This window comes from Oryzias latipes, chromosome 10 (genome assembly GCF_053564925.1).
Source record: "Oryzias latipes strain Hd-rR chromosome 10, Olatipes_Hd-rR_3.1".
NCBI classification, from domain to species: Eukaryota; Metazoa; Chordata; class Actinopteri; order Beloniformes; family Adrianichthyidae; genus Oryzias; species Oryzias latipes.
Window position 1 is genome coordinate 28,332,130 of NC_136246.1, and position 26,363 is coordinate 28,358,492.

A 26,363-nucleotide genomic window follows, 5' to 3' on the forward strand; every position below is an offset into this window, starting at 1 on the left:
ATTTAAGCTGAGTTTAATATGTAAAATAAGGAGCTCAGAGACACGTTTGGGTGTAGACAATCCCTGCAGCCTTTATTCTCCTTTTCATTCACATATCCTGAAGTTCATTTGTCTCATTACGTCATGAACCTGTCATCCCAACACCAATGCGGAAGTAAACAGTGTTACAAATGCCCCCCTCCTGCAGATGAAATGTCCCGTTTCAGCATAAAACAATAAAGAGGAATGAAAATAGTGTTTTATATTAGCTTCGGAACGTTGAAAATGCCAAAAAAAAAGTGCTCCTCCTTTTGTGTGACGGAAGCGTCACACAGACGTAGAGTCTTGTCTTTGGTGGAGGAAGAAAGGATTCAAGCGAACAGCTGCAGGGACACCGACGACGGCTTCATCGGGCTGCAGAGATCCTGCAAACCAACCATCAATAAATACAACTTTAATGAATCGTAAATCAAACAAATGACCTTCCAGACATTTGGAACGTTATCAATAAACATTCAGCTCACCTGTTCAACAAAGTTTAGTCGGTCTTCTCTGCGGCTGCACGGCGTTCACCTGCTGCTCTGCATGCTCACTTCCACTGTAATCTCCTAAAATTACAAGTTTTTTTTCTCCTAAATTTACGAGTTTTTATCTCCTAAATTTACGAGATAAAATCTCATAATTTTAATTTTTGTTTTTTTTGGTGGCTCTAATTTTTTTTTTTTTGGTGGCCCTAATACTCCGTCGTAACTCAAAGATTTGATTAAGGACCTAAAACAAAAACCTGACATGTTAGAATGTGAAACACAGGAGTAAAAACAGGAAAATCTAGCACAGAGCAACCCAGATCACATACTGGAAATTCTTAAAGATGTTGCTCATTCTTAACTGAATCTTGCTTATGTGACTGAATGAAAACAAATCATGCATGAGCAAAAAAATATAACCAACTAAACTAAAGATTAAATATGAACTAAAAGTGCTAGCAGAGAGCAATAAAAGTACTTCACTGTCTGCTTTACTGTACCTTCCTCTTTCAGAAGTGCTCACTATAGTACAAACACCAAATTTGGCATGGACATGATCCACTCTTTCAGAAATGCACATTAGCCAGGAGAAAATCCAAAATGGTAAAATATATATAATAATCACATTATTTATAAATAATACTATTCTGTAGGTACTACTCAAGTTTAAAGACTGCATTTTGTACATTTACAGTCCATATTTTTGAGACTGGGGCAAATAGATAATGAATACTTTTGTAACTTTTCATTGTATTGCTGCCATCTTAACAAATGGCCGACATTGGCTAACCTAAAGTGGCTAATAGGGATGTGTATTGGCAAGAGTCTGGCGATACGATACATATCTCGATACCCGCCCCACAATACGATATGTATCCCAATATTTTACCGAAACATATTTTCTTTCTTTTAAAAAAAAAATATGACTTTTAAAAAACTCTACCTGAATTTCAATGTCTTCCACTGTAATAAAATTGTCAAATTCAGTTTATTTAATGATCATAATGTTAAGCACTGCAACTATATCTCATATATGAGTTGCGTTTACCAAAGCAAATTCATATTGCTTTTATTTTGGTAACTTAAAATATAGAAAGGGAACAGTCAACATTGTCTGATTTCCACAACAAAATATTTTTCAGTATAAGAAAAAACAATGAATGTGCCTTAACCATAAAGTTTCTATTGGGGAAATAAAATGCTGTTTATTTTCAACATTGCTTAATGTAGCTTTTCCTGTACTTTTAAAAGGTTTAGGAGCCTGAATGGTGCTTCAAAAATAAAGGGGGGGGGGCACACACTGATTCTTTCCAGAAACAAAGTGTGATGATGAGGCAGCATGTCAGAACGAAGGAATGCTGCTTTAATTTGACAAAGAAGGTGCTTTGTTTACATATCAGTCTGCTCTGCCTCTGCTGCACCTTTGCAGGCACGCTTCTTACACAACTGGTAACGCTCCTCGCCACGATGTCGGCCTTTTTTCAGAGCGTTGTACACATCCCTCTGATCCATCAGGTCGCTAAACTAGAATCTATTGCGGGGAGGTTCTGCAGAACTTTAGCCCGCTTTGCCGATAGCATAGCTGATGCTAAGCACATTAGCCGCTGCCGTGCTTCCCTCGTATTTATCTGAGCCGCTAAAAAGCACAGCAATCCACATTTTTATATGTTACTGGCAGCAACATGGCTCAAAGTTTCTGTTTGGTATCCATCCCGAGTAAAAACGGAGTAGTTCATGTCTCATAACAACAGAACGAACTGCCTCTGGCTGCAGTCTTCCTGTTGTCTTGTGTGGTGTGGAGCTGCTCAAAGAGGCTCTGTGTGCTCTGCTGCCAACTAGCGGTCGGAGGGTGAAGTGGAAAACAAGGGTCAGACGCTGAAGGACACTCAGAAATAATTAAATAAATATTGTCCTGGCAGCATTTTGAATCGATACAAGTATCGGCAAATGAACTATCGCGATAGTTTGCCGAATCGACTTTTTCTTATACCCCTAGTGGCTAACCTACTTTTCTGAAATAGGGGTGTAGGTACCATAACCATTCGGCCTGCAATAACCGTTCGGGGTCCTTTCCACTGAGAATAATGTCACACTACGGTAGCCCCACTTGGAAAAACTACGTAGCTTGGAGATCTGCTTGGACTCTACATATTTTCATTTCACGCTCCCTTTTGTAACTCAAAGTTATTTTCCCTCATTAGCTGTGTCTGACATTATTCTTTGTAGTGTTTATAGTGAGATTTTGCCACAACCTGATCTGTGGCTGTTAGACTGAACCTGCTGCTCCACTAAAGCGAACCGTGTCTCTGGGCAGAGCAGCTGGAGTCTCGTAGCTATGTGTTTGCAGGCAGGGAAGGTGCTTTTTTAGGGTGTGCAGTCTGCAGAAGGAGGGTTCGGACCGCTGTCCGTTCGGCAGGAATGCACTTAATAATAATCATAACAATAATAAAAGCACGTTTAGAAGATAATCTCGCTCTGTGTCGGAGCTCTGTTTGTTTACAACGGACAGCATAATATCTTCGTCTATGGTAATATCGTAATTTGTTCCGACTAATCGCTATCCGATACATCATCGGACCAACGGACAGCCAATCAAATATTGTGACGTCAGCACTAGTCCCAGGACCCCAAACGGTTGTTGCAGGCCGAATGGTTATGGTACCTACAGGGGATCCTAAGATATATCCATGCCAGGTTTGGTACTAGTACCACAAAATGCACAATATGTCTTAAATATTACCCTAACCAGTTCTGCTACTCTGCCTGAAAGACAGTATTTACTTTATAAGTCAACTAGTATTCCTAGTGTCTTTGACTTAAGCTCCAGTGAATAGGCTACTATAGATGTATTGCTCTGAATAGGCCTTAGAGTAGTAGGAAAAGAGCTGCTGAAATAAAGAAGATTGAGAATTTATAAAGTGAGAACCTAGAACGTAAGATTTTGATTTTTTAGGTGATGAAAAGACCCACTCCGAACAATTTGATCTGTTTTCAAAGCATTCCCAGTGGTCTTTTAAATATGATTAAGTGGCAGAAGTTCAATTCACCTCTGAGTTGTGGGTGAAACCATTGGCATTGGAGCAGGCCTGCCCCCCTTTCCCGTCACCAATGACTGAGTGCTATACATTTAATTCAATTCAATTTTATTTATAAAGCCCAATTTTACAACAATGGGCTTCACACCGGTAAATGTATTAGAAACATTAAATCATAAAGAATAATAAGTCATAGAAATCAATAGGTAATTGCTAAACCAAAATGAACAGACTAAACTAAGCTGGGCAAAAAGAAAGAAGAAAGAGGAAACCTCAGGGATGTCTAAATGAAGGAGGGATCCTCTCTCTCTCACACACTCTACTGCTAGCTTACAGCCCCTTCACACCACCAAACCTAAAAATACTGATGCAAGCAATCCAGCCGTTCAGTTTAGAGCCAGATCCCAGCTCAGACAAGGAAAATAAAGACATACATGAACGGTGCACTAAAAGTTCCCTCTTTTTTTAAAACTACATTTTTTGTCTGCTCCTGGTTCACAATGATTTGAATAAAGAAATACTAAGAAAGGCAATTTTAATTTTTTTTTTTTATATACATGTCCTCCTTTATCAGAAAAATGCCACAAGAAAATGTTCAAAACATCAAAAACATTATTTTTTATCGAAGTGGGTCTTTAAAGACACAGAATGATACTCTGGTACAACACAACTTACATTAGATTTCTATCGGTTTTGCACTTTTGGTTTTTATATTTTTGGAGAGTAAAGAGATGTTTTCAAGAGGAAATATTTCTTGTAACTCCAAGTACAAAACTGGAGTTTGCAACCTCCTTGTGTTGAACGTTAAGTACAAAATCTAAATATAATAATGTGTTAGACCGATCTACTGTGTGAGAAGAACAAATGTGATTGTGGAGTCTGTCCCAACAGATCCTTACATAATTTTCTGTTCAGATTGGCCAGGTGCAGGCTGAAGTAATGATAAACAAAACACAGGTGTGACAATCAGCAAAGCAGAAACTGCTGTGACTGAAAAAATCAGATCAAACACAGAGCAGAATCCACAGGAGACACAAGTTCTGTGAAACAAATCAAAAAGTAAATTAAGTCAAGGTGCAGAAAAAAAATGCATTAGATGAGAAATGGAGCACACTAACACCAATGTAAACCAAATGTGTTATAAAATAAATACATTAAGGAACCCAACACAGAGTAAATCTCATAAATGAAAATACTTTGTTGTAAAATGGTTGAGAATAAAGTAAAGTTTAAACAAAAAGGTTCTAGTGGAATAAAACTTCAAGGAACCTGAATTCTTCATGTCCAAACAGTCAAAAGGTGGGATTTTTCTGCAGCGTTTGGTCTGCTGCAATAAACACACAACCCCAGTTTGCTGAAGCTGGAGCCAAGTTTTGTTAAAAAATTGTCGTTTTTTTTCCTTCTCGTTCCTCTTTGACTATTATATTTAGTGCACTCAGGCTAAGCCTAATCAAAAAGTCAGAACACTGCTCTATTAAAACTTGGTTTTGTCCTTTGGACTCACTGTGAAGATTCTCAGTCATCCAGGTCAAGTTATCCCTGGATTCTGTTCTTCAGGGCAACAAAAGGATGATTTTGCTGCTCATCCAAGAAGCTTCTTGAGCCTTAGTCACATGAAACCTTACGGGGGTTGACCAGTACAAATGCTGCGGGTGTTTGGGTTGTACGGTCCGAATGTAATTTTGTTCTGTGCACAGAATTTCTTTAGGTGTTGCATGTCCAAAGTTGTGCACAAATGACAAATAAAGAATCCGAATCTAGAGGGTCGTGGAGAGGAGCGGCTGCATCTTAAGAGGGGCACAGGTTCCCTTGAAGTTTGTGTGGCCACCTCAAGGGATGTCATAAAAAGGGAACCTACCATTGAGGGGTGTGGTAAGTGCATGATGAAAAATTGTAAGGCAAATGTAAGTAACACACACTTCCGTTCAGGTGATGCTGTCGTACTGTGACATTACGCCACACTGTAGTCCAGTGGTCTCCAACTCCGATCCTCGTGAGCTAATGCCCTGCTTGTTTTTCAACTAACCCGGCTTAAGTAGTTACTGGTCACCATGTCTTCAGTTAATAGAATAGAAAAATTAATTAATTAATTAAATTAATAGAAAAATTAGAAATCTGTACCCTGCATTTCACCTATTTTACCATTACTTACCCTTACGTGTTGTGTAAGTCTTTACTATGACCTGTCACTTGAAGCATGTCGAAGGAAAAGTGTGCATGAACATTTTATTTCTATGGGCTCACCAAGCGGTCTGCCACCTTGATACTTCTTGTTGGCCACTTGTACAGGTTTGTCCATCTTTCACCTGCAGACAGCCTGTATCCACCAGTAAGGGCAGATGTGACCAAGGCTTTCAGTTCTAACTGCTAACGGTAATACTTTCACGTGCGAGTTACTTCAGAGGTCACTGAGACCCAACCCTGCCTGACAGAGCCAAGCGAACAGCTGAATGCATTTGCGATCTGTTGGACATCTGCCCAAACTCAACCTGTTTTCCAATTTCAAGGGAAATTGGGAAGGGAAAACACACAGCTGTGCAATGGGATCACCATTGCACTCCATAGTGGGCAAGCTGTGCAATGAAAAATCCTCCTCCCTCAGGAACTGCAGTTCAACAGCTGGACTTGGGTAATCAAGAAAATGTGTATTTGCAAGACTGAGTCCAGTAAAAAAATAGCAGTGACAGAGAAACATTATTCCTGTCTGAGAAACAGAAGATCTTCAAAGTACACGACATTTCAAACCTGAAATGTCGTGCCTGTTTGTATTTTACAGTTTATGTGGCTAATAGCCATCACAGTACTTGAACTGATTTTCCAGAGGTCCTGCTGATGAGGCTCTGGAGTCCAACAGTGTATTGGGTTCTGAGGTTTTATGGAGAATTTATGGAATGAAGACTACTGGAAGATACACAACCCATAAAATGGGATTTGTGGTCTAAAACCGACGATGGCAGACATGTGCTAAAGTATTCCAAAGTAGCAATTTTCAAATGGTTTCCCCTTCATAAACCCTCTGGGAAATTTCAAGTCATTTTTTGTAGAAATCTAAACAATGTCTTTGTATTTTTTTCAATTTGCATTAGTGAAAAATGCTGATATTTCCTAAAACAGATCATTTAGGCAGATTGCTCTAAAAACAGTAAAACGGCTAAAGTTCTGGCATAGGATTTAACAAAAAAAAGTCCACTTCACAGATGGTAAAACTGGAAAGTATTCCAGGCATTGTCAGGATCCTGGCCCCGTTGTGTGTTTGTGTGGGTGTGCACACATGCGTCTTTTCTTTTCCTCCAGGTTGGTCTCATGTGGCTGATGCACCTGTTCCCTGTTACATTAAGGGCCAGCCTTCTATCCACTCACCAACACTTCACCATCATTTGGTGTTTTGTACCAGGCCGGCTCACAGTCGAGCTTTCTCTCTTTCCTCAAAGCCTTTTGGATTTTTTTTTTCCCTTTTTCCACAGAATTCCAGTTTTCTTTTGGCAAAACAAGAACCTTCTTGCTCAGATTTGAGGTACTGTGATGTTTTATTTTATTTATATTTTTTATTTTGTATTGCCACTTTACTGGTTTAATCCTGCCATGCTTGTTTCAAAAAACCTTGTGGCTCTCTAACATTTGGGCATAACTCTATAATATCTAAATAAAGGTTAGTTGACTAAATTATTAGATTGATTTGTTTTTTTTTTAATCTTTAGTACATTGGTTTGCTTCATCACTGACTGCTCTTTTCTTTTCAGAACATATTTACGGCACATTTTAAAGGTAGTTGGCTGAGTGTAAGACTGGAGTGCAGGAAACCTGGGTTTGCATCCCAGGGCGTGCAATGACCTTAAAGGTCTTATATCATGCAAAACAACTTTCAGAGCTTTCAAGTGTATTGTAATGTCCTCACAAAAAAACAACCCCAATTGGGGTATTTTGATCCATTCATGCATTTCTGAGCATTCCTCTTAAAGCCTGCTCTCTGAGCACCAGATCCTACCAATCCACAAAATTGAGTGGGTCCTCCCATTGTGACGTCACAAAATGAGGAACAGCCACTTCTAGGAAGATTCTGCGCTGCCTGCACTACACCCAGACTAACACACTAACACACTTTCTCCACGGAGCAACAAAAACATGCAAAGGCTGATTTACCCGAATCCATCTACAATGCATCTCTACATCGCCTGCGTCATGTGCATCTGATGTCCGTAACTCCACATTGCAAGCTAAATTTCTATTTTTGGTCTGTCAACGCATCAGTTTGGTGATAAAAAAAAGTGGTAATCAGGTCCGGGCTTAAAAAAAAAAAACTTCTGTTGAAATGAATGTTAACACCGTGGAAAACAACGTTGTCCATTTTTGCCAAGGACAATGAAAGTTTAATTTTTGGATTTACTAAAAAACAGCATCATTTATGACACAAACTTCAATTTTACAAGGATACAGTGAGGAAGGAGAGGGAATTGACAAAGTTTTGGAATAGTCGACAAGGGGGTGGGAGGAAAAACCACTCCTCTGCTAGCCAGGGTGGAGGGGAGACAGACCGGAGACACAAGGAGACAATGTAAGCGGTCGTGAGACGGTTTCCCCACACAATGCAAGGGAAACGCACCCAAGATCGACTAGTGCAAATCTGCCATAAGAGCTATTTGATATAAAGTCAAACTTTTCTATTGATCCTGATAACTGTGATGCAGTCTTGAAAACCCAGAACTCCAGCAAAATGAACATGTGCAGGTGTTTTACTAGTTCCTGAGCCTCATCTGTCACACCGCTTTGCCAAAATAAGTATAGCAGATCAGGGTTTGAGTCTTTTCCTCTAGAAACCCCAGCATCTCTTAGCAGCGGACCCAAACACCCTTGATGCAGTGATGAACTGTCACCATTCAAAAAAGTGGCTTTATTTAATCCCACAGCATTACACCAAAATGTTTCATAATCCTTTTTCGCGTGTTATTCGACTTTGAGGATTAAGCAGTCGGAACCTGACCCGTAAAACTGCGATCCATTGCAGGACCACAGCTGTAATCACATGTCCATCCACTCCTGAACTCAATTAAATCTGATTTGAGACTCCACATGGTGTAAAGTAACTCATAATGCTATGAATGCTTGTAATGAAATCAGACATGCAAGGAAGCCCTCATTCAGTGATTAGGATTTATCAACAGTGAACACATTATCAATATCCAGCTCATATCGGATTAACAATATCAGTCATTTGAATGCAGCACCTGCATGCGAGCATGTGTGACTGTTTGTTCCTTACCCAAGAGTGCGAGTGTGGGAGGGGGTGGGTCCCTGTAAGCATCATTAAAGCCTGTTAATGGCCATGTTTTGTTGACTGGCAAAAGTGCCGTTCATTGTAGCGGAAAGGACGGTCTTTGCTATCAGTCTTTTCCATCGCTCGCTCTATAATCTCCTCCAGAGTTCGTCCATTCATCCATCTGAGTCTAGACGCATGTTTGCAGAGAAAGTACAGGAACGACAAGGCAGATTCTTTGTCTATTTCTGTCTCTAATTAAGAGTCTCCCCACCTTTAAATCCTCTAATTAACATTGTTAAAATATTTTATCCCATTTTGACTTGTCCTAAAACCATGTATGTTTCCATGGATACAAGCCTCGTTTTTCTTAGGCCATTTTTATTACATAATTTGAGTCTTATTAAAAAAAAAAAGAAACATAATTCGATGTGCAGTTCCACAGTTCAGAGTCCAATTGGTCCAGATAAACACCAAGCTCCTCAAGGGCTAAAGGATCAGAAAGCCTTCACCTACACTGAACCTGAAGAGATGATGAAAACCCGATGTGAGGTGGAGCAAAGGGCTTTCACACCAACCTCTAGAGGAAAAAAAAAGAAAAACAAAGCAGAGCCAAAATGCGGAAGAGCCAAAATTAACAAGGAGAGGAACTAGGTGGTGTATATTTTCCTTTTCTGTGATGGAGCTTAATGTGGCAAAAGTACTTAGATGGTGTAGTACACCAAGCCTTAAGAGAAAGAGATGTAGTGACTCATGAGAGGTCCGAATGAAAAAACAACGCCTCATCAGGCCTGGGCGAAAAATCGATTGAATGAATTAATTCAAATTTTTTGTTACGAGCGATTTAAAGAATAACTACATTGAGTTTTTGTGTAAGGGTGCATTTTTGGCTCCCCAGAGCTTCCGTAGCGTTAGTTTCACACGGCGGTATGGCAAGGGACAAACAATATCATAGCACACACGAAACAGCAAGCGACAACATGGCTACCAGTGAGAGTGGGAATTTGTTCCCAAGAAAGGAATAAAATCATCTGTTGTTTGGAACTGGTATGGGTTTGCTGACCCTTTCCCCACGCTGCAACATTTGCCTAAAGCCCATCGCAGTCAAAGGCAGCAGCACCACAAACCTATTCCAACACCTGGGGGAAACCTTTTACTGTCCTCCTTCACTCCAGTAACACTAAACATGAACGCGCGCGCACCCCCAACACTTGTGCACGCTGTAGTCACAGCTCTAGTTTATATCTTGTGGGACACAAAAAAAAAGCGACTTCTCCAGTACCGATAGCAGAACCGTTGACGTCAGATCTTACCGACACTGCGGTCTTGAAGAATGTTGCCTCTGGGCTCGTTCAATACCGGGGCTCGGTACCCATCCCTAGGAAAGGGATTTTGTTTATTATTCATCCCAGAAAGTTTGATTAAATAAAAGCAAAATTTGCTTTAACTTAAGATGTCTGCCGTTTGTACTTATTACTTTCCTTAAGTGGGGGGGGTCGGGAAAAAAAATCGGAAATCAAATAAAAATAAATCAGAGATTTTATTTTTAGGCCATAACGCCCAGCCCTACACCGCATCATTCAGGGCTCAGTCCCCTGAAAGTAGGCCTCTTTCATTTTACTTGGTCTTGTGAAAGTCTCACTTGCTTTTTATTTCTTAACATGGACATTTGAAATAAAACGTTATCACATTCTATCTCACATTTTCTGATGGTCTTGTCAAGTTTTTGCCAACAGAAAGTTATGTGGAAATCATTATACACTACCATTTCTGATTTGAAATGCTTTTTTTTTTTTTTTTTTAATATGCAGTTTGTCCGGTTCTGGACCAGAGAAAGGTAGTTTGCCATCTCTTGGTGGGTAGAGTGTTCCTGCCCCCGGTGGAGGAGTTTAAATTTCTTGGGGTCTTGTTCATGAGTGAGGGAGGACCGCAGCGTGACATTGACAGGCGGATTGGAGCAGCGTCTGTAGTTATGGGTTCGCTGTACCGGTCCGTTGTGGTGAAGAGAGAGCTGAACCAAAAAGCAAAGCTATCAATTTACCGGTCGATCATCCTTCCAATACTCACCTATGGTCATAAGCTCTGGGTCATGACCAAAAGAACAAGGTCCCGAATACAAGCAACTGAAATGAGCTTCCCCTGGAGAGACACGCTGGAGAGACTATGTCTGTCAGCTGGCCTGGGAACGAGGAGGAATCTATGCCTGGAGGAAGTGGCCTGGGCAAGGGAAGTCTGGGCATCTTTGCTTAGACTGCTGCCCCGTGTAAATTCAAAACCGAATTGAATCAAAAGAAATTTAAAAATCGAATCAGGCTCTGGTAAATCGAATCAAATTGATTCTGGAAATTATTGGTGAGACTTAACCCTACTCTCAGGTTACATGTCATTGCTTTTGTCTATCTTTGATCTGTTCCTTTGATCCCTTGTGCTTCTTTTTTACATCTTCTGCGTATCAATACATTTTGACAAATAGTCATCTCTCCTAACGCAGTCCCTGCTCTCCCCGTCCCACAGTTCTTCACAGGAAATGGTGAAAGAATAAGGGGTGATGCTAGAAAGACATGGGGTGGTGGAGCAGACAGAGGTGAAAAGCAAAAAAGGGTTGAAAAGGTTGAAAGGAATCTCAGATATTTTAATGAAAAATAAAGCTATGAATCTACAGAGAGCTAATGTAGCAGCTTTCCAAATGATCTATGCCGACTTCACAGGATCATGCTTAAAAGCTGGCTCCAACACATACACATAAATATTTTGTGCACAACATATCATTTCTGGACAGCTGGTTGTCCATCAAACACTAAGTGACAAACATATTTCAGCACAGCCTCAAGAAGATAGTATAAGCAAGATGATTGTGTGAGATTTTATTTCCTATCACACAAGGCTTTTTGACAGGTTCAGTTATTAATGCTCCATTTGACGGTTTGCCACAAGAGCAACAGCCGTCTAGTGAAGGCCTTACATGTGTGTGATTTTTGTCCTGTCTGCTTAGGCTAATCATTTTCATGGAAAACATGCTTCTCACAGCCTGAGTATGAACATAATAACAGTAAAAATCTGCATTTTTGATGACCCTTCATGCCAGGTGATTCTTTGGGTGTTGGGATTGCTGCTAAAAAGGGTTTTTGGGGAGATGTATACAAATATATTACTGGTTTTCTTTCTAACATATTTCAAACTTCTACTCAAAACTAATATTTTTAAGGCAATTCAATTATTGTATCATAAACAATAAAACATAACAAACACATTGAATTTGAAATTACACTCTGGAAAAGCCCAAATTGTAACGTCCATGGTTGGGCTTTCCCAAAGTGAAATAGCAAAAGTTCTCCCTTCATGTTTCTGGTCAAACCCATTAATGTAGCAGTAATGCAAAAAAGAGAGAAAAAGAAGTTTTAAACAGTGCCACCTCCACACAAAAACTCCAGACCCAGGTCTCTCCTCGCCTGGAATAAAATGAGAACGTCAAGGTTTATTGGAGCCCGTTACGAGCAGACTTCACAAAAATGAACCATGAATAAAAAGAAAAGTGTAACTTTTGACGGCTGGTTAAGTCTTGGTCAGCAAAATGTTTGGCTTAAGGGAGAACAGAGGTGAGGCAGACTGAGGTTATGGAGGGAATTCTGCTTAGAATGAAGTTTCTAGCGGTGCTGATCATTTTTTAAAAAGTTGAGAGGTTATTGTACTTTTCCCAGGGCAAAAAGGTAATAGAAGCTGAAGGAAATGAACATGTTGCATTTGAGTGTGTAAAAGGCAGAAAGTCATATACGCAATATAAAGTTATGCAAAATGCAAGATTTAATATCATTAATTAACAAAATATAAATGTACTCCTGATAAAGGAACAGTAACTTTATTATGGAATTTTATAGTAGGTCTAAACCCCCTTCTGGCCTGTTAATCTCTTTTTGCATTTTGTTTAGTATCAATAGAAAACAGAAGTTAGGCAGTAATGTGGTCTATAAAAACTTGGAAACTTTTTAAAAAATGACATCACTTATTTAGTTTGAAACCTTTCTTTGTGTTTCTTTGTTCTGTAAAACAGGATGGCAACTTTAAAATTCACATTTTTGTGTTTGTTTTATTTTGCCTCCAAGGTAAAAACTACTGTATATACTTTGCTTTTCAAAAAAGGTTCCAACAAGTATTCTTAATTTATGAACGCGCTTACTTGTTTCCAAACTTTTGTAAATCTGTAGTTAGATGATTATAGTATTCTGTGTCCTTCTAAACTTAGAGGGAATCTCATCTTTTGGCTGCTGTTGGTTGAGCTGCTTAGTCGAGGCAGCGTGTCCCTCCCAGTCTTTTTCACCTTCAGCCGACAGAGCTCTTTTAATTACCAATTAATAATATATTAACTTGAAAAGCTGTAGCGCTCCACCTTTGTTTTTCAGTCAAAGTCATTGCCCCCTGATGCCTTTGCTCCTGAAAATATTTTCAGTTTTCAGAAAAATCGCCAAACAATAAAATGCATTTATTTAAACCTGAGGCAAATGCAAAGACCAAAATAGATTAGTTTGGAACTATGTAGAATCAGCGTAATCTGACTAATTCTGTTTTTGTGTAACATTTCATTTCTTATTGAGAGACTAAGGCCGTGGTCACAACTACAACTGCCACTGTGCAATGGAGGTGTAGCATGCAGGGGTTTTTCACTGTTTTTTCCTCCTCCCTCTGTATTTGCTCCATATGCTTCCTTCCGGTGAGTGAAGACACCTGGTGGAGACCTGACGAGCCGTGCAATCAGGCCCCAGAGCCAGCCACCAGGCCTGAATATGAGCTCCTGTGATCACTTGAGAGCAGAGCTCTTTCTGGATCACAACCCAGATGAATGTGAACAGCTCTTTATGTTAGAGATTGTGGGAGGTTTGTGGACAGGTAGGACAGGGTACCCTGTACACCTCATTTAGCTTGCTTTCTGTTAAATACACTAGGTAAGTTGGTTGTTACCACCCCTTGTATGTTTAATCACCTCTTTGTAGATAAGTCAGTGAGACTTTTGTTTTCTGGTTCTGTTCTAGAGCAGTGATAGTTAGGCTGTGTTTTGTTTTCTTTATTTCATTCCTTTACCTCGACCTTGGTCCCTACCTTCGCTCCTCCTCTTCAATAAAAACTTTTAAATATCATTCATTGCGTGTGTTTATGTTACTTACACTCCAGCCCTACCTGTACATTTGTGGATGTGACAGGAGGCATTGGCAGAATTTTCAAGACTAGTTTCAGCTTTTTAGAAAAACCGTAGGAGTGATCATGAATGCAGTCAGGCAACAGTCAGTCAGGCGGTGATGATGTCTTGACAAAGACTACGTTCACACTGCAGGGCTTAATGCTCAATTCCGATTTTTTGAAAAAATCTGAATTGTTTGCTAGACCGTTCACATTTCCAAGTAAATCCGAACTTTTGTGATCTACAGTGTGACCGTGAAACAACCCAGAGTTGACCCGCATGCGCAGAAGAGTACTCAACGTCGAATGACGTCACTCGTTGTTTGCGGAAGTAGCTTACGTTAACATTGATGTCAACAACAGTGTTGTCAACAAGGAGCTCTTTTTCATTAATAAATTTATTTTCACAAAGGAGCCAGCACAATAACAACCTTCCCATTTTTAAGGAGGCATTGGAGCGGGGATCGTCTGTAACCACTGTTGTTGAATGTATCGGGCCCACGCGCACGCGCGTTTGTGTAAGGGACAGGAAAAGAGCGCGTGCAGCGGGAGAGAATGGGGGGGCAGCAGTGTGGGCGCGCATTCATATTGTGTGTTATGGAGGAAGGACAACGGTAATAAAAGAAGGTTTCCCCCAGAATAAATGCTATGGACTCTTTATTAACCCATTCCGGAGAATCCTGGAGAATCTAAGGGTCAGAACAGGGAGGAGGAGGAGGATCCGCCTTGGGTCCCACGCGCTTCTGACCACGGTCGGGAAGGGGAGAAAGAAAAAAAAGTACTCGCGAGAAAATGTTCAACACCACGCTTGGCCATTTAGCTGTTAATTTTTTTCAAAAACCGCCCGGTTGCGATAAGAGCCCTGGAGTTTGGCAGCATCGTCCGCCGTGGTTGCTGTTTACGTTTTCGTTCCCGCCTATTTCAACGCCGAATGATGACGTTTGTTGCGTATCGATGACGTACGATTCGGATTTAGGTGGCCTGGCCGGTCAGACGGCGGTCGCAATTGAAAAGATCGGATACGTTTCGGATTCAGGACGGCAAATCCAAGTGGCCTGGGTCGCATTTGAAAAGATCGGATCTGTGTCATTCAGACTGTCATGAAAAGATCGGAATTGGGTCGCATAGGGGCAAAAAAATCGGAATTGGGTCGTTTAAGCCTGCAGTGTGAACGTAGCCAAAGTCGGGCAGCTACAGGGTGGAGGCAGCCTGATCGCCGGCTGGCAGCAGCTTTGATTGGACAATGTGTAAATGTCTTTGGGTTGTGGCCGTCCATATAGTGTCACCAGCTGCTTAAGTAAATATATATACTGTCCATATACTGTACTTCTTCTCATTCCCCCTTGCCCGTTGCTCATATTCTGAGTAGTGAAGAAAGCAAAATGTTCTGTCTGCTTCGTATTCTTCTCAGCAACTCCCACAATTTGGCAAGATGCAGGTCTCAGAGTCATTGTGGTGCTGTCAACACCATGAAGAGTTTTGTGCAGCATCAATGCTGTCTATCCATTTATATGCAGGACCTACGATGGCCGGGATCACCAGATTGACATCCAGTCATTGTTGGGCCCCTGGTTCATGTCAAAAGCTGACGTAAAAATAAAAAAAAACGTTTGGTTGCCGTAGATTATTTTCTGTTTCTTAAAACCTCTGTGGCCGCCATGCGGTGTGTAAAAATGCGACTGCCGGCCACCTGCCAAATGTGCTCAAAAACTAGGATTTAGGTCACTGCTCTGCGGCATTTAAGAATATGTGAGCGTAGCATCAGAAGGTCCCTCCTCAAATTTTAAAAATGAAATGACCTCAGTCCTTATTATTGTTGACACTAGTTTCTCCTCTCATGTTATTGAAAGTTTAGCCAGAGTTATTCCTTAATACTGAAGAATTCTTTAGGGCAAAGACTAAAACCACCACTTTTAAGAGGATTAACAGTCAAACTCTAAATTCTCTGTGGATCAGGCAGCTGAAAAATACACTCAGAATAAGAGGCCATATTTAGACACTTTAGGTAGTTACCTGGAGGAAAATGTGGATTCTCAGTCACTTTTATGCAGTGATTGTCACAGCTCTACAGTTGGCCAATCTTCATTTTTTGGGAGGCTGAATTGATGTATTTCAGTGTATTTACCATTACATATTTATAACTGGTAAATGGCGTATACTTATATAGTGCTTTTCTACCTACAAGGCCCAAAGCGCTTTACAGTCACAGACCCATTCACCGCTGCTGAACACTGGCCCCAACCTCCCACCAGAGGCAAGGTGGGGTTCAGTGTCTTGTCCAAGGACACAACGACTCATGGGCATGCAAGGCGGGAATCAAACCTGCAATCGTAAGTTAATGGGTCGACCACCCTACCGCTGCACCACGGTCAACCCCAAAAACGGAAATGATCATTACTAGTTAAACTAGCACCTATCGAGCTAAAACTGTTCTTGACAGTCAAAAACATAAAAAATCAACAATAAAATGCACAAGATTAGCAGAATTCTGTTTTCCTTAGTTCTTTTACTTTAAAACACGAGTATCACGTGACAGATGCACAAAACCGAAGTTATTTTTTCTTAAATCCAATGGAGTCAAGTTTTTTTGTGGTTTTACAAAGTTTTCTCACCTTCCTCGTCGTTTTTGTCTAACAGATAAAAAATAACAACAAAAGATTAAGAGTTTATGTTACAAAGTGTAGATATTTTTATCTACACTTTGTTTTTCAGAGAAGTACAAAAAGAAAAAAGGAATGTCGCTAAAACCGATATTTTATAAATATAATAATAAACCTGATCCATCGTTTGAATAACATTATTAGCAGCCTCTTCTGAACATTAAACAGTCGGTTGCTTAATATACTGCATTAATATTATTATGGTGTGTGGGAACAACTGTTGCAATAAAGCCATATGGAGTAAAAACTCCCAGTCTGTTAAATACAGCTTTCTTTCATTTTGAAAACTTCCGTTTCCTCACTGGTTTTTTTCTTTTCCAAATATAACTTGTGAGTGTAGCTGCTTTAAAAAGCAGTGGATGTATTTTCGACACGTGACCGAGCGACTTGACATGCGTCAAGAATGACTAGGATGTGATTGAGAGAGTACAATAGTTTTCCATAATAAAACTTTCTTTAGAATGAAATGATAAACATGACTAGGAATAATTATGTTTATGTTGGGGTTTTTTTCCCTCTGGCCCATTGAGCACTATCGGTCTGCCGCCCAGGTTTTAGCGGCCACTAAGGAGCAGTTATGCTGCAGCGCTGCTACAGGATGCTCTTCTAATTTAGCAGTGTTTATCATACATCAAGTTGGAAAAGCTGACACAATTGCAGTCAATTTTTACTTGATGCTCCCTCAGAAATTACGCAAAAAACCAGCACAAAAAAAAGTAATGTTTTTGTTGGCATTTACCAAATCTGCAGATGTTATAATTCAGAATTCCTGAATAAAAAGATTTATAAGAAAAATGTATTATTAGTTTTTGTAAACTGAACAAATAGATGTCTGTTCTGCCCGTCTTCTCTTCGATAATAAACACAACAGCGGGAAGTCTTTAAACATTGCATCTCAGTCATGTATCATATCATTTTTCCACATTTATTAAAAGGCTTGATTGAATTTTTTATAAAAACAAGCCACAAACAATGATTAGAGCACTTCCACACATTTGCTGATAACACACCCTGCGAATCTGGCCTCATTATGCCTTTCTATAATTAGCAATGGGCTGGAGAGGAAGCCATCAGCCCTCTGTCTGTCACATTATCAGATGACTGAGCACCTGACAGTCACTATGATTTATCAGCCGGATATTACATTTCCATAAGCCCTCTCTGACTCGGTCTCTTTCTTTGTTTCTTTCTCTCACACTCCACTGGTCTGTGACTTGGTTTTGCCCCATTATGCTTAACTTTCTATTCGTCTGATCCAACGTGGTGGAGAAGAAAAGTCTGATTTTGTATGAAAATCTCAAGAGGGGCATGTCAGAGGACAGACTGCAGCTGATTGGGTTCCGATTCTCACTAAAGGGCAGATTAAGAGGGCGGATGCTTACAGCAGAGCCGTCCGGACCTGTTCCAAAAGAAGCCGCATCCTGCGGCGCATTGCGCTTGCTTTCCGATTTCTTTTTGAAGAAGCTGAATAAAAGTAAGGTGGCCAGAATTCCTGGGTTCAAATACCTATTGTAGATTTTATGGCAATGTAGTAATCGTACATCAAGTAATAATAACCTCACTAATGCCAACAGGTGTAAGTAAAAATATTTACCAAATCGTGAAATAAGCAATGACAAGGCCCCATTATTGCCACATCATAAAACGCTGACTCTTTCTTTCAAGCTCATATGCATTGTGCACACAAAAAAGCAATAATGAAAAATGGCTGTCGAGAAAGGCTCCATTTGAACCCATTATGCTGCTTCTGCAGAGCTTTTTATTCCTCCAATTGTGAGCGAAATGAGTCAGCCCATTCAGATTGAGAGTATTTGCTAATAAGTAAGTTTCTTTCCCAGAGATTCAGAGACTTATCCCTCCTTCTTTCTTATGCTGCAGCCCATAATAATCTCTGCAACCCTGAGGGCAGAGCCAACCTTCAGGCTTCATGATACAAGTTGCATGCTGATGTGAATGAACAGATGGAGCAGCGAGAATGGCCTCTCCCGCTCATTTTCCAGCCTGTGGAGTCCCCCTTTCTCTCATGCATTTGGCAGAGAATCGGCTAAGGACTGACTGACAATTAAATGACAGCTAGCTCCTGCATGACTCAGCCTGCCACTTTAACTGCCTTTGTATATAAAACTGAATTTGAAGCACAATCATTCAAAACTGGAATGAACTGGAATATACTGAAAACAGAAATTGTACAAAAAAAGTAAGACACCAGACGATGGACTAGTCTGGGTGTCCATTCTCCCAACCTTCTCCCAATAAGTGGGACCATGCAGGTTTAGAAATGGATGTATGAATGTGTGATGTCATTTATTTTTGTTAACCTTTCAGTATTTTGCCACAGCAACTGATTTGCAAAGGGGGTTTGGCAGATATTTTTACACTGGATGCCCTTCCTGTCAACTTCTCAAGCAACCACAAGTCCCTGATCAGGACAACGCCAGTTTAGAAAAATGATGCATGTTAATTTTGTCAGACACTTTTGTTTTGCCTATGCTTATTCCTATTTTTAAAAACGAATCTTTTTCAAATTGATTTGTGCAAACAGATGGCATCATCAGGAGTGCTATGATTACCCCCCCCCCCTCTCTCTAGTAAATGGGTGTCCAAGCTTTTTGCAAAAAGGGACAGATTCTGTGAGGTGAAAATGTTTAATGGTGAAAATGTCAACTGTTCTTTTTTATTTACAGTCAACGTTTTAGAAAAAGTGTCACAGAAGGGTGATACGACAGCGCTGCCACAGGTTTCATCGGCACAAAATATAATTTCAGTTTATCTGTTTGATGGGGACAATGTATTAATATACATCTACTAGAGATAGATGTTAATACACCGGATTCTAGCAATGTCGCCAATTTGCATCCATAGTCCCCTGGCAGGAACACAAAATAACAGTGAACAAAATATAGAATCACACACATTTATATTGTGAAAAAAATTAGTAGAAAATAATAAAATAATAGGAAAGTTTAAAGAAGAAATCAGAGGTAAAACACACCACAGGAAGATGGATTTCAGCCAATCACCATCGAAAATGTGGGTAGGGGGGTATGTTATTGATTTTATCACAGAAGTTCGGTCTCAAACATTTTTGAGTTTGAAATTTCAACATGGTCTACATTTGGCCCAGACTTTGGACATGCTTGCTCTAATAGGACTTTCACTAAATGTCATGCTCATCTTAAATTATGTAATTCCATTTTTTTTTTAAATGTAAAATAGAGACGATTCTTCTTTTCTGCTGTGTTTACCACGGCCCCGTTTACTTTTCCATTTCCATCGCTTCTCACAAAGTCGATAATCTAAACCAGGCTGCAAATGAGACAACTTTGATAGCAGAATGCAGAAACATTTGGATTGATGACAAAAGGCTGTGAGGCAATGACAGTCTTGTTATGCTGGCATTAAGGACTTTAGAGTTGGTGGGTAATTTAGTAAGGCAGCTGTGCGCCGCATATGTAAAAAGGCAGATAATCTTGGTGCTGAAATTGCCCTAATAATAATTAGGAATCACTTTTTAGAAGTTGCAGAGCAGAGTTGATGACTCAGGCGGCCAGGCTACAGCGGGTTGTGAGCAGCCCTATGAGGGGTTGTGTATGAGTCACTGATGGCCCCATATCTGAGATATTTTTACTAAGAAAGTACTATTTTTAAACTAGTCAGAAAGGTTCAATTACATCAAAACTACACCACATTACAAGGATGGACATTTTCACAGAGTAGTACCCAAGCCTGTTGAAGTGTGGTTTAATAGTAGGTATAAAAAAACACACACAGTTACTGAGAGCGAGAAGGGCCACTGAGCACCTCATAAATATGGAAGCAAAAAACTAAAAAGAGAGAGACATGTTTTACGGCATGAATGTTGAGGAGACATTAAAATGTGTGTATGTGTGCCGTAAAAGCTAAAAAGAAGACTTGGATTTGCAAAACAGCTGAGAGGGAGAGAAACCTCAAGTAGCTCCACACAAATAATCCTGAGTTTTTCAGTGCAGCAGCAGAGTAACAATAAAGTAGGGATCCACCTTTTGCCAAAAACAGTCGGGATGTTGAGCAAAGGAAAAAATAAAAGACTTATAACATGCAAATTAGGACAGGCAGAAATCGGTTATAACTCCAGTTACTAAAAAAGATATTTATAAAAGTTTTAAAAAAAGAAAGTTTTAAAGAATTCCCTAACATTTTACCAGATTAAAGTTTCAATAGCCACCAGGTTTCTGGATTAAAAATACTTTATGAGAACAATAAAGATCTAAATCTCTGTCTCAAAACTGAGCAGAGACTTCATGTGATCACCTGCATTTGCTCCTCATGTTTTCACAGAAACTTTATAGATTACATAATATAATCTGAAGATCAGTTTAATATAAATACCATAATCTAAAAAAGGTTGTTCTAAATCAGAGGTTGGCACATTTTTGACATGTGGGCCACAAGTTGCTGCGTTCATGTGGAAATTGGATGATCGGGAAAAATGAGTGACTCGCATGAACACAGGTTAACGATCTGAACCTAGACAAAGGTATCTGTTTTAAACTATCTATGATAATACAGGGAAAGTAAAACATTAATAAGCATTATTGATATAACAGTTTGGCGGATGTAACTACAGAGACAGAAACTCAGGAGATCAGTGAGTTCACCTCATACTCTGAGGAACTGAACAATTCTACAGTTTAGCGGTTTAGCGCATTTGGCCCTCGGACCATAGTTTGCCCACCCCCTTTTGAATTATTTTTTTCATTTATTTTGGCACTTAACTCTTCAAGAATTGATGCATTTATTTTTCTTTTAGCAGATTCTGAAGCAGAGAAAAGCAGCTGATATGCAACACTTTACAGAAGGTAAGTGCTTGCTTACTTAGCATTAGAATATTCTGACTTTTCATTTAACTTTTTTCAGTAATTTACCTTCACCTCATTTTTTCACTTTATGTAGAACCTAAAATAAAGTGTGAATTTTAAGGGACTGAGAGTTAATTCTTTTCATTAATGAGAATTGTTTTACATCCACACCTAATTTTAAATTTGCTAATCATGTTGGTATATGATTTCCAATTCTGCGAAAGCTACTATACGTAGAAGTTTCTTCAGATAAAGTGCCACAAAGTTTAGGCTATAATTACAAAACTGATCTAAATGGATGAAAATTGAAACTGCAGCATTTTGGCCACAGACCCGTTTGGCTTTTTTTCTGTTGGTAGTTTCTAAATGTTGGCACAGATGAACACTTAGGTTTGTCGTTAATGAGAAATGCTCAACAAAAACACACACTGTTTTGAAGGCTTTACTTCAGATTAAATCTGGCATCTTTGAGTTAAACCCTTTTCTGTGTCTAGACCATTGAGCACAAGCAGCTTGCGACAAGGTAACAGCAGCTTCTGACAGGACATCAGCCTCCAGCCCCTGATGTGAGCAGTCATTTCCTTATCCATCTTTTCCTCCGTCTGCCATCCCACTTCACTTTGCCTTCGCCCCGTCTCTCTTCTTCTCCCGAGTTGCTACTTCAGTGCTTCTCACCTCATAAACATGCAAGCCACGAGCTCAGAAAAACACCAGCTAATGCCCACACACATGCACCTCTTCCTCTCTTTTACGGCAAATTCTTTTCTGACGGGGAGTTAGGGAATGTGTGATGGAAGGAGGCAGCGTGAGGGAGGAAAGAGTCACCTTGGGAGAGCATTATTGAAGAAACGGATGGAAAAAAAATAAGAAAAAGCTTTTCTCTCGTTTTTCTTTACTGTGAAGCAGTTCAGAAATGAGAAAAATCCTAATGCTTTTGTTGCTTCTGCTTGTTGCCAAAGCTAGACACTTATGTGAATAATATAGTAAATGAGTAAGCAATTAAGGAGAGATGGAAAGCTAGCGTGGTTATTTAAACCAGAGTTTTTGTTTTTCTTGGCTCAATTCAACTGAGTGTTCATTCAGATTGCAGGTACGATTCCCGCCTTGCCCTCCCATATGTCGCAGTGTTCTTGGTGGGCAAGACACTGAACATCTCATTTCCTCTGGTGGAATGGGTAAACGGGTGAATGGGACTGTGAATTAAAACGCTTTGGGCCTTTGAGGAAGGTAAAAAAGCTTTATACATGTATATGCCATTTACCGTTTTTGTTGTCATCGTGGCTGGACACATCACTGCACCTGAAAATGGGCAGACAGGCTGGAAAAATATGCCAGTAAAGCTTTAGGCTTTTTAAGGGATATCAATCAATCACAAAAAACAAGTTTGTGCAAAATTTTGAGGCAAAACAAACAAAATTTCAATTTTATTCTTTTTCAAATGTATAATTTTTCCATCTCCAGGGGGAAATTTGAAACACTAACAAAAGCCTAAAAATGTAGCCTGATTAAATATATAATCCATCTAGGTTCATAGGAAAAAAGTCTAAGTAAAGTAATAATCGGTATAGAGTTTTGTCTCCGTTGGGCTTCTGTATTTCAGAAAAAGGGCCAAGTGGTTAGCGCTGTTGCTTCACAGAGAGAAGGCTCTGGTTCAAATCCCAGCTGGGGTCTTTCTGTGTGTAGTTTACGTGTTCTCCTTGCTTGTGTGTGGCTTTTCTGCAGACACTCTGGTTTCCTCTCATGGTCAAAAAACCTGCTTCATAGGTTAACCAATGATTCTAAATTGCCCGATGTGAGTACAGTGGTATGAGAAAGTTTGGGCACCCCTGATAATTTTCAAGATTTTTTTTCATAAATCATTGGTTGTTTGGATCATCGATTTCAGTTAAATATATAATTTAGCAGATGAACACATTGATATTTGAGAAGTAAATGAAGTTTATTGGGTTTAAAGAAACTGTGCAATAATTACTTTAACAAAAATAGCCAGGTGCGTAAATTTGGGCCCCCCAACAGAAACAATATTTAGTAAATCCTCCTTTTGCAGAAATGACAGCCTCCAATCGCTTCCTGTAGCTCTAGCTAGTGCCTGGATTCTGATTGAAAGTATGTTGGACCATTCCTCTTTGCAAAACATCTGCAGTTCAGTCAGTTCAGTCTTCCGAGCACAGACAGCCAGCTTTTAATGACACCACTGATTTTCAATAATAATCAGGTCTGGGGACTGAGATGGCCGTTCCAGAACATTGTACTTGTTCCTCTGCATGATTGCCTTTGTAGAATTAGAGCAGTGTTTAGGGTCATCGTCTTGTTGAAGTATCCAGCCCCGGCGCAACTTCAACGTTGTCACTGATTCTTGAACATTGTTAAAGTCCCATTATTCTGTCTGTGCGAAATTTGTTCACTGTGGGGGAGCAGTGAGCTGAAGACACAGCCGCGCCGAGTGTCAAGCAGGAAGGCAGGGAGCAGGGAGGCCATTTTTAAAGTCGCTGGTATGACTCGGCCTGGGTTGGAACCCACGACCTTCCAGGGACAGGGTGGACACTCTAACCACAAGACCACTGAGCCACTCTGTTGGTTTGTAAGAATCTGCTGATACTGACTGGAATCCATCCGACCTTCAACTTTGACAAGAGTTCCAGTACCTGCACTGGCCACACAGCCCCAAAGCATTGGCTTTGGCTTCACATGTGTATGTAGGTCAAGAAAAATCTTGGAATTTATCAGGAGTGCCCAAACTTTCTCACATGTGAGTCCCTGCAACAAACTGGCAACCTATTCAGGGTAACCTCCCCCTCCCCCCCTCCACCCAAGACCAAATCTAATCGATTCCCTACCCATCTGGACCCTCCCTAAGGCTCCAATTGTTGGGGTATTTGAAGCAGTAGTGATGTCTGAAGGTGTTTTTTAGGGAGAAAGCATGGCGACTTAGGGCTGGCTTTCCCTCTGCCAGTAGGGTTATCCGAGTCGTGCTTGCGGTGACTTAAACTTAAATCTAAATATTCAGTTTTTGTTCTTGTGTGACTTTTTAAAGTTATAAAACCAATGTTGTATTTTCCAAGAGCTGGCAGCAATGCGCCAACATAGACGACCTTTATGCTTTCTGATGTCAGCATTCATTCCAAGCACTTGCAGTTTAGAACCATTTGGCTTTAAGAGGGAAACTTTTATTTATTATGATGAACAAATAGGTGGTGGTAAAGAAAATGGCAGCTACGCAAATTACATATAAGGTCAACTACATTGAGAGTAAAAAGCTTTTCTTTTACAAAGCAGTTTGAAAAATTCAGTCAACATCAATGTACCAACAGTTGTTTATGGATGCCTGAAGAACCTGAGTAGAAGTCAGAAAACTCTCAGTCTCATTTCAGACAATCTTTTAGAGAAACTTATATTCAAGTCTAATCAAACATAGTCCCATTTAATTCAATTACAACACAGATCAATTCAGTTTTAGCACCTTTAACCCAACTACAGTTCTGTCCATATTATTGCAATTCACTATAAGTGTTTTATTTAATGTCATTTTGTTGCATGCTAAGCAAAACAGATAAACTCCCCCCAACACCATCGCACCATCCCTGAGTAAATACAATGCAGCAGTGAATGTGTACATGATACATGCCAAGCTATAAACATGTGAAACTCAACTAAAAGTATTCAGAAATTTAAGTCATACCTTCCATTAAAACATTGTGGTTTAAGTGACTCATAGTAAAATGTGCTCATGCCTGGTAAGATTATATGTTTTGTTTGTGGAATGGAAGTAGACCAATGCACAGCATCTTCTCCAGTGTCTGAATGGTTCCAGCACGCCCAGCTGGAGTCTGGTCGAGTTCACCGAGCAGGGCGTGTTGTACACACGTAAAGATATTAAAGCGGTGTACCATAACTAATATCCTGGCTGTGAAAAGCCAAGATTAGCTTTATACTCTAGCATGTAAAGGCCAGGTGGGAGAAATAGAAGCCCACAGGCTGCGGATGGCTGGATTAACTCTGGATTAAGTTGTACTGCAGGTCCTTGTGGGTCACTCTCCACTGTTATATATGTATGAGTGAGTCACCTTCCTCCAGGCACTGAAGTAAAGTTCTCCCAAAAAGAAGCTTGGATCTGAAATCTCAAATCATACATGAAAAAAAGCATATCCTCTATTGATGTTAGAAACAGATGTCTAACTCTCACAGATTCTTAATGAAGTGTGTTTTTTTTTTAGATATTTCTCTTTGTTAATGAAACCCATACTTATTTTCTAACAGTCACATTGACAGGAGCTGCTTGCATCTTGAGGGGAATTATAAACAGTGTTTTGCAGCGAGTAAAGTTCATCACCAAGGCCCACAGTTAGATGGTTTTATACAGGAGAAGTTGCATTTTTGCCTAGCTGCTCTTAAAGGGATCGGGGTCAAACAGTTTTTAGCAAGAGCGGCTGATGGGGGCTGCACGTGCTGATGCAAGTGACCTCAATGGGAGAAGCTGAGTGATTTAGGGAACAGCTTTCGTAGCTGAAGCACAGTTTCCCATACCATACCCATACATAGTGTAAATTGAAGTAATCCCCACACATTAGTAAGCTTTAGGCATCTTTGGTCACTGCAATGGTACCGATGGTGGCTCAGTAGTTGCATGCATGCTTTGTGGTTCTCTGGAAATGCGCAGACAAATCCAATCCATTATTATTATTATTACCTGCCTGGGTGCTATGGAGACAGGTTCGAACAGATCTGACAACAATGCTTAACTTTCTAGTTGCAACTTCTCTTTTGCTTTCTGTGCTTGACATGAGTGCCACAGATGCAGGGGGAGAGAAGTATCTGTAAATTTTAAAGCTAAAAAACAGTTTCGCTCAATGAGATGGAGGTACGGAGGTTGCGGTGTTTGTCTACCTCATCATTGCACATTTTAG

General features: G+C 40.1%; 4 long non-coding RNA genes across 4 annotated transcripts in view; all 4 read right to left on the reverse strand.

Moving 5' to 3' along the window:
* Nucleotides 1-26,363, reverse strand: part of LOC144994924 (uncharacterized) — a 591,488-nt gene that overhangs the window by 338,334 nt on the left and 226,791 nt on the right. The window lies entirely within an intron of this gene.
* The window catches only part of LOC144994926 (uncharacterized), a 405,433-nt gene that overhangs the window by 281,536 nt on the left and 97,534 nt on the right, over nt 1-26,363 (reverse strand). The gene's annotated exons all lie outside the window — the stretch shown is intronic.
* Nucleotides 1-26,363, reverse strand: part of LOC144994927 (uncharacterized) — a 153,660-nt gene that overhangs the window by 110,770 nt on the left and 16,527 nt on the right. The window lies entirely within an intron of this gene.
* LOC144994928 (uncharacterized) lies at nt 46-7,192 on the reverse strand. Its single transcript, XR_013658655.1, has 2 exons — nt 504-7,192; nt 46-404 (listed from the first exon to the last, which is right to left on the reverse strand). It is a non-coding gene; the product is annotated as an uncharacterized LOC144994928 (long non-coding RNA).